Here is a 10,452-nt window from a genome sequence, read left to right as displayed (position 1 = left end):
GCGGTGCTACAAAGTGGCGTTAAGACAACAACAATCAATCAATCAATCACTAGTACCTGTTTTATAAACATATTATGGATAATAAGTTATCATCCGTTACCAAAGATCTAATACCAGGAAGTACATGTGTTGTAAGTCCATCTAAATTCTATGAGATTTCTTTCTATAAATAAGTTACATGTAAACACAATTGTTTTATGGTTTTAAGTTATACATTGACCTGCGGTGAGAAAACTGACAATCTTAGTCAATAAGGAATGAAGTAGAATGCACTTGCCTTGTTGCCATGTGCGGAATGCCAACTCACAATTTCAGTGTTTGTGGGCTAATTATACAGAAGTTCGAAATGTATTCACTAGGCAACTGAGGCTTCTTGTTTTAAGTATATGTCAGTACTCTAATTTATAAATATATGTCATAATTCTACATTTTCCACATAAGGAAATGCCTGTACCAAATGAAAATAAAAAGATGTGGTTTGATTGCCAATGAGACAACTATCAACAAGAGATCAAAAGGACACATGAATTAACGGCTATAAGTCACCGTTCGGCCTTCAACAATAAGTAATATCTATAGACAGCTATAGAAGGCCCGTGAATAACAAATGTACAACAAGTCAAAGAATAGAACTAACAGCCAGCTTTATGTACAAAATAATTAACAAAAGCAAACATGATATACAGCAAAACACGACCTCCATGGAATTACAGGCTCCTGATTTGGACAAAAAAAAACAGAATGAGAAACTACTTTAAAGGTGCGCCAACCTCGTCCTAAGTTTGAACAATGGTGCAACAGTTCAACATAAAACCGGACTATATAATACAGGACCAAACCAAGTCAGGAATATGACAGTTGTTTTTATTCGTTTGATGTGTAAAAATTAAAATAACAAAAATATCGAACTCCGTAGAAATGACGAAATCAAAAGTACACACACATCAAACGAATGGATAACAAAGTTAAGAATACCGCGAGACCGGCAACGTCTCGAATTACCTTTGTATCCAATGCTGACGTGGCTTTAAAGGAAAGTACATGTAACAAAAATACAGAACACCTTGACAAAAAAGGCAAAACCATTAGCTTTAACACTCCATACGAATGAATAACAACTGTCATATCCCTGACTTGGTAACGACATTTTCTTATATAGAAAGTGGCGAATTAAACGTATTAAAACATCTTGTCACGAATCAATCTTATTGAAAAATAGGAGGCTTGCCCAAGATTTGCTTACGAGGAACTGACATCTCTATCTTCTAACTTTTGCTCTCACAATTAATACATCAGCAATCGAAATTTTAGCTCGTCTCCCCTAAAGGGCCAAGTGAGCTTTTTAAATCACTTCGCGTCCGTCATTAGTTGTAGTCCGTTGTCGCCTGCCGTCAGTGTACTCTTCATGCTTATACAATCATCTTTCCCTCACAAACAAAAGGTCAAATGTAACTAAATTTATCCACAATCATCATTGTTCTATCTAGTATGGAAAATGTATCTACTGATAACATTTCCGACAAACATGGCAGAAATTGCTTAAAAAAAGAACAAAGTGGTAATGTACAATGTATTTTATTTTGAAAACCACAATGAATAGAGAAAATCGAATGAGGCAGAATTGTTCAGAATGTTGAGTTTTCCTACTGACCGTTTACATTTAGAACCTGCAAGACAATTATTCGTAGAAGTTGTTTGTTCATAAATGACAATTGTTTCATTTTTTGTTCATTTGTGCATATTGTCGTGCGAACTAAAATAGAAAGAGAGAATCTTGTAAAGTCATTAATATCAACAATCCACGATCAAATAAGCTTATGTTCGACACCGTCTGACGACTTCTCATTGAAAGGTTTGAACTCACATGGTTATTGTGTAAATTTTTTTGTGTGTTTTTGCCTATCATTAATAAATCTATAATAGACAGATAGATACTTCTAAGAGCAACAATCAGCAGCAAGACAAGAACTCCAAATAAATTAGTGAATAAAATCGTCAGTCGACAACTTATTATAGTAATTGATTTTAAATGGTGTTTGTAACAACTTTTGTGTGTTTAAGTCCATTTTTACATATGCACATAGATATATATTTAGCGACACAGCATATTTCTTTGCATTTATATATGGTAGGTATCTTTCTCCTTTTCCTCTGGCTTATTGGATAATAAAAGAAACATTTAATGTACAATTATAGTATAAAGAACTGTCAGAAGAATCAGTAAATAGTTGTTTACTGGAATGTTTAATCCCGCTGTGTTATGTGTGTGCCTGTTACAGGCCAGGAGCATGTGATTCAGTAGATTTTCGTGGTTTTGTTGTGTTACATATTTTCTTTTCGTTTATTATTTTCTACATTAATACGGTCGTTGGTTTTGTCGTTTGAAGTGTTTTACATTGTTCATTTCGGGGCCTTTTATTGCTGCCTATGCGGTATGGGCTTTGCTCATGTTTGATGTCCGTAGGGTGATCTATAGTTAATTTCTGTGTCATTTTTGTCTATTATGGTGTATTATCGCATTGGCATAATACACCCTCAGTTTTTGGTGGGGTTCGTGTTGCTTAGTCTTTAGTTCTCTATGTTGTGTCATATGTACTTTTATTTGTCTCTTTGTCTTTTTCATTTTTAGCCATGGCGTTGTCAGTTTATTTTCGATCTATGAGTTTGACTGTCCCTCTGGTGTCTTTCGCCCCTCTCTTATACAACATCTCCTTCGTTTTTTTTTATAAGAATAAGAACACGTTCTGATAGATAAATATTTATATAGATTCTGCCATAATAGCCCTTAATACAGCCTTAATTTCCTATGTCCTGTTGAGCATTTTAACAAAGCGAAAAAACATTCATCAAAATTGAAAAACTATTGTTTAATGAAAAAAAAAATGAATACAACTTTGCTTTGTGTAAAACGCAAGCTCAACTGCTAAGCTTACAAAATAATATCCGAAAGAGGCAAAAGCTATCAAAGGCATAATCAAACTCATAAGTCAAAAGTAAACTGACAACGCCATGGCTAGAAAAGAAAAGGACCAAACAGATAAACAATAGTACACAAAACACGACATAGAAAATCAAAGACTGATCAACACGAACCCCACCAAAACTTGCGGTAATCTCAGATGATCCGGTAGGTAATCAGATCCTGTTCCATATGTGTCACCGTCGTTTTGCTTATGTTAGTACAAAGGCATCCGTACAATGTCCGGTGGCAACTAAGAGAATAATGTTACACGAAGGAAAGTGTAATCATTGTACTTCGCAATATATTATAATATGGGAATGGAACATTTTTTTCTATCGACTGACAATTCTGAAGATGAAATGAAATTAAATTTTGGCAGAAAAATCACACACAACAGTTTTACCACCGGGTGTTTACAAAATATTGTTCAACAAAAAAATAAGTAGATGTTAACATAGCATAATAAACAAACTTTACTCTAATAAACCTTGACGACATCGTATTTTTGACGTCTGAAAACGTCAACAAAGCTGCATTCACCGCGAATTAATGACAATTACATAGAGGAACATCTATGTATTTACGTTAAAGGAAAAAATTGTAAGGTGTGAATGTCCAACTGGCAGGTGTCACCTGACCTTGACCTTATTTTCATAGTTCAGTGGTCAAAGTTAAAATTTTAAGTTTTGGTCTTTTTTTCGAATACTATATATAACAGGTCAACTATATTTGGTGTATGGAAATACTTTATGATGTACATGTCAGTCTCGCAGGTTTTATTTGACCTTGACCTCATTTTCACGGTTCATTACGCAGTGTTAAGTTTTTGTGTTTTGGTCTGTTTTTCTTAAACTATAAGCAATAGGTCAACTATATTTGTTGTATGGAAGGATTGTAAGTTGTATATGTCTGTCTGGCAGGTATCATCTGACCTTGACCTCATTTTGGTGGTTCATTAGTCAATATTAAGTTTTCATGGTTAAGTTTGTTTCTTAGATACTATAAGCAATAGTCAACTATATTAAATGCATAGCTTGATTGAAAGGTTTACATGTCTGCCTGGTATCGCTCATCTGACCTTGACCGCATTTTCATGGTTCATTGGTCAATGTTAAGTTTTATTGGTTACGTTTGTTTCTTAGAAACTATAAGCAATAGGTCAACTATATTTAGTGTATTGAATGATTGTAAGGTTGACATGTATTTCTCGTTTGGTTTATCTGACCTTGATCTCAGTTTCTTGGTTCATGTTCAGTTTATGTGATAGTTGTAGTAAAGCTTTTCATTTAGGACTATCAACATAATATCAATGATTAGTAAAGAAGGCGAGACATTTCAGCGTGTGCACTCTTGTTGTGTTTTTGGTCTGTTTCAAGTACTGTAAGAAGTAGGTCAACTATATTTGATGAATGGAATGACTATAAGATGTAGATATAAGAAGATGTGGTATGAGTGCCAATGAGACAACTCCCCATCCAAGTCAAAATTTATAAAAGTAAGCCTTTATAGGTCAAAGTACGGTCTTCAACACGGAGCCTTGGCTCATACCGAACAGTAAGCTATAAAGGGCCCCAAAAATTACTAGTGTAAAACCATTCAAACGGGAAAACCAACGGTCTAATCTATATAAAAAACGAGAAACGAGAAACACTTATGAACCACACCAACAAACAACAACTACTGAACATCAGATTCCTGACTTAGGACAGGTGCAAACAAATATATGTTTTATGGCAGATATCATCTGACCTTGACCTCATTTTCATGGTTCATTGGTCAATTTTATTTTATTGATATGTTTTTCAATCATCATAAACAATAAGTGATAGGTTAACTATACTAATTGTAAGGTGGTGTATATGTCTGTCTGACAGCATTTATCTGACCTGCTTTCAGTTATGCTTTTAGTTAAACCTTTTGGTTGCCGTTTTTACTCTTTCCCTGACCTTGAAGACTTTTAACACAACATCAATGGTCAGTAAATAGTTATCAAGTCTTATAATTTGATACGCCAGACGCGCGTTTTGTCTACATAAGACTCACCAATGACGCTCAGATGAAAATAGTAAGAAAGCCAAACAAGTATAAAGTTGAAGAGCATTGAGGACCCAAAATTCCAAAAAGTTGTGCCAAATACGGCTAAGTTAATCTATGCCTGGGATTAGAAAATCCTTAGTATTTCGAATAATTCATACTTTGCAAACAGTTAATTTATAAAAAGGCAATATAATAGATATTCATGTCAACACCGAAGTGCTGACTACTGGGCTGGTAATACCCTCGAGGACGAAACGTCCACCAGCAGTGGCATCGACCCAGTGGTGTAAATAGTTTTCAAAGGTACCAGGCTTATAATTTGATACGCCAGACGCGCGTTTCGTCTACATAAGACTAATCAGTGACACTCAGATTAAAATAGTTGGAAAGCCAAACAAGTATAAAGTTGAAGAGCATTGAGGACCAAAGTTCCAAAAAGTTGTGCCAAATACGGCTAAGGTAATCTATGCCTGGGATAAGAAAGTATAATCAGGTGAAACATTTCAGCGTGTGCACGTAACGCCTATTGATTATTCCTACGGGGTTATAGGTGTTTACATTGTTTTTTATTTGCCTTTGAATTTATCAAAATATATATCAAAACCAAAAATATATGATGAAAAAACTCATCAAAATTCATAAGTTTATGGTTTATTACACCACAGCAAGGTTAAGTTAAATTATTAAATTTTATGACATCTATAAACTGATTGTATAGAAATCGTTTCACATGAGATACCAGGTTGAAATATAATATACTTCAACCTGGTATCTCATGTCAAAAGTTTTCTATACAATAAGTTAGATGACAGTTAAATATTATCGATTGAAAATACATGTCAAGCCTTTAGTTAGAAATTTGAAAATTTAAATGAAAGATGTAGAGATATGTTTCAAAATAGATGCGGAATTTACAGCCGATTGCATTGACTGTGTAGATAAAGGTAATATATTTGGCTAGCTTGCTTGCTACCTGAACCGTGAAGTCATTATTAGGTAAGGATCTGTATCATATCTTTAATTGCTAACAACGTTAACGAATTCTGCCACAACAAATAGAAATTTAACAAAATCGTGTCTCCAGTTATTCCAACACATTTAGAGGTGCTAGTTGAAATTATGAATCTCTTATATTTTGACTTTTAAACGACTATCGGCATAATAAAAATATGGAATTTAACTGTCAAATAAATGAAGACAACATTATTAATTGAGGTATTTCATACCTGCACGCAACATTGTCTTACTTGTTGTCTACATCGTTGATATCGCCGACATCGTTCTTCTTGCTGTCTACATCGTTCACATCGCCAATATCGCCAATATCGCAATGTTGACACTATCGTGACGACATCGCCTACATCGTCCTCTTTCCTGTCTACATCGTTGACATCGCCCACATCGTGATGTTGACATCATCGTGACGACATCGTCTACATCGTCCCCCTTTACTGTCTACATCGTTGACATCGCCGACATGGTGATGTTGACAACATCTCGACGACATCGTCTACATTGTCCCCCTTTCCTGTCTACATCGTAAACATCGCCGATATCGCAATGTTGATAACATCGTGACGACATCGTCTTCATCGTTGTTGTTTTTTAATTTTTCGGATTTAAGTAATTATTTCATAAAGGCATAGCATTAATAATTTGATAACTAATAAATGTAAAATATGTCAAAGCAGTTGGTTGTTTGTACTGATTTTTTGTATTAATAAAGAAGTGTTTAGTTTATCAATTTCAAATAATGTATTTATATTACGCCTGTGTCGATGTTCTTAATAGTAGAACTTATTTGGACAGTTTTTTAATGTTTGAAAATCTCTATCCTCCTCCTCCTCCTCCTCCTTCTCATAATCTTTGCGATGTTGACATTATAGATAACGTTGTAAAACAGTGTTTTGACATTGTATTTTTTTGCGATGTCGGCAATGCCAACCATGCAGAAACAAGATGATAAAAAGAAATCGACAAAGTAGTACAACACCAGGTCGACATAGTTGTATTCAAAATTAACAATGTAAACACGAGTAATATGTTAGCGATATCGGCATTGTCAACGATGTAGACAAAAGTATGAAACGATATCGACAACGTTGTACACTATCGTGTTGACATTGTCTTCTTTGCGATATCGTCAATGTCAACGATGTAGACAGGAGTATGACACGATATCGACAGACTTGTACAACATCGTGTCGACAGTGTCTACTTTGCGATATCGTCAATGTCAACGATGTAGACAAGAGTATGAAACGATATCGACAACGTTGTACCATATCGTGTCGATATTGTCTACTTCGCGATGTCGTCAATGTCAACGATGTAAACAAGAGTATGAAACGATATCGACAACGTTGTACAATATTGTGTCGACATTGTCAACTTTGCGATGTCGACAATATCGGTACTACTTTGTACACTGGACATGAATGGAGGAATGTCATACATCCGAAGTGCTTCTCTGGATTAACCTTCATCAGGAACGCTCAAAGCCAAATATTTGAAAGCCGTTGATATATAAAGACCAAAACAGTTGAAGTGCTGTCAATATGATCTGATGATCATTTAACAACAATGGTATAACCAACATCAGGAGGGTCGAGAATCCAAAGTTATGGCTTTATTGGTCTGTTTATTTTAAAAAAATGAAGAAAATCACAAGACTAATATGGCATCTTTTCACAATTAATATCATGATAAAAAAAACGTAAAAAATGAATAAACGGAGAATATATCACGTATAAGTTTTCGAGTCGAGACCTTGAAACATTCCTCAACAATTTCTCGGTTTTAAACTGTACGTTGCATGTGCGCCACATCTCCCACCTCTTTTTATTATTTGTATCGTATTATCATACCATTATTTAAATGATCATGTATTCTTTGTGTTTCAGTGTAAAATGAATGCTCAAATTTTTGTATATTTAGTAGGGATGGCAACAAGTACTCTAGTACTCGAGTATCGCTCGGTACTACCGAGGATGGATTACCAACATGATACTCGACTAATCGGTGTTCTGTTAGAATGGTGTTGCTCTCTTACGATTAAACAAATAAATATTTTTATTGAGAGCGCTTGAGTATCGCTCGGTAAATTCAACGAGTAATCGATTAGTAAATATTCACCGAGTTGACATCCCTAGTATTTATTTAAATGCAAAAAACCTATATTTTTTGATTTTTTGGTGGATTTGAATTTTATGTTGAAGTAATTTCATTGATTAATTACTCATGAAAAAGCGTAGAGAGAATTCATGGATAGTTTATTTTGATAGAGCAACATATATCCTGTGTTATTGTTGTCCTGTCTTGTGAAAATCACAAAATATCATTCAAACCGAGAAATCATTTAACCAATCAATCAGTTAATTAATAACACAGATCTGAATATAAAAACGTTATTCTCATTAATCGCCACATTCCCCAATTTTATCAATGGGTGCATCACAAAGTAATATTCAACAAGTCAGATAAAGTCCAAATACATCAATGATAAATAAAGTCCCGTATCTGCTATTTGCTAGTACAAGATTGAAAACATTTTACAAAAATACATGAACAATCATATCTGGAAGTATGCAAATACAATTTTATATTATATCAGTTGGTATACTCATAATTAAACTAGACAGTTTGCAGATACATATCGGAAAAAAATGTAGTTATAATGTAATAAAATTGAGAATGGAAATGGGGAATATGTCAAAGAGACACCAACCCGACCAAAGAGCAGACAACAGCCGAAAGCCTCCAACACATCGAAAAAATCCCGCACCCGGAGTTGGTCCTCAGCTAACTCCTAAACAAAATTGTGTACTAGTTCAGTGAAAGTGGACATCACACTAAACTCCAAAACATATAAAAGAACTAAAATTGCGGCGGCGTTAAACATGTTTTGTGAGATCTCAACCCTCCCCCTATGCCTCTAGCCAATGTAGAATAAAGAATCACATAGCAATACGCACAGAAAAACTCAGTTAAAAAGAAGTCCGAGTCCGATGTCAGAATAGGTAACAAAAGAAACAAAGTAAAATGACAATGATACATACATTAACAAAGGACTACTAGCAGTTACTGACATGCCAGCTCCAGACCTCAATTAAACTCATTGAAAGATTATGTCTTAATTATATAAAAAATCAAGAACAATCCCTCCCGTTAGGGGTTTAGTATGATACCATCATAAAACATATGAGAAGAACATGATCTATATCGTGCAAAGACCCTATGAGTAAATCAATATTAATACCAAAATATGCAATCATTAAAGACCTGACAACAGTATCGTAACTATATCCTTTCCGAATAAGTCTGTTTAAAGGTTTGGTTAGCTTTTGAGGTGAATGCCGACATTTTTGTGCTTTGTAAAGAATATTACCATAAAATATTGGATGTGAAATACCTGAACGTAAAAGATGTCTGCATGTTAATTTATATTTACGAATGATGGCCTTGTATTGATGATAAAATTTAGTAAATGTTTTGACTAGTATGTGATATCGAAAACCCTGGTGTAATAATTTTCAGTAATACAGAGATTTCTTTCGTTGAAATCAAATACGTTGTTAAATACACGAGCAAATCAAACAAGTTGAGATATATAAGTATGCTTTAAATATATCACTTTGTAAGCATTCAAATGATGCGGAATTTCAATAAGTATGTATATCTTTTATAACATTTCTATTTTTATGTCAATGTTGCATAGAATAGTTATCCCATTGGACATGTTAGATATTCTATAACCCACATTGCTTTCGAATATCATTTCCATTAGACTCGCAAATGAGCCGAATATAATGCTCATGTGGTGTTTTTGAAATTAATATGGTGCAAATATTCCCTAGGCACTCTTAAAGCATAAACCATATGCATTCATTGAATATGTTGATGTAATGACTTAAGGACTGTAACAAAAACTGAATGAACTTTCCCAACCCAAGAACTCTATCAGTCGATGTCTTTTATTACATCAATGCTGTTTTTCTTTATATGTATGTAGTTTATGGATATTTGATGGGCAGAATTTGCTTTAAAAGTAATTGTCTGTCTATTTAAACTCTGTGTAATATAGAACTTGACATATAGTATAGATATTTATATACCTTTGTCTATACAAATCAAACGATATACTTAAGCATGCTGTAACAAGTATTCCATACATGATCATTTTGATTAACCTCGCCATAATCATTCTTTTTTCTTTTATGTGTTCTTTTTGTTCAAGACGCATACGGAGACGCAGGATTATCATTTACAGTCCTTTTTAAAAACAGTCCAAAAATAATGATAATATTATATAATAAAAACAAATAACACCTCATGTATTCAGATTTTCCGAACACAAATTCTTAAAAAAAAATAACTCAACTATGTCTATCGAAAAATATGCATTTTTTAGTTTAAGTTCATCTACCATTTCACAGTAAGCACCTAATATACGA

The sequence above is a fragment of the Mytilus californianus genome, unplaced genomic scaffold, assembly GCF_021869535.1.
Source record: "Mytilus californianus isolate M0D057914Y unplaced genomic scaffold, xbMytCali1.0.p SCAF_6, whole genome shotgun sequence".
NCBI lineage: Eukaryota > Metazoa > Mollusca > Bivalvia > Mytilida > Mytilidae > Mytilus > Mytilus californianus.
This window is presented reverse-complemented; position numbering follows the sequence as displayed.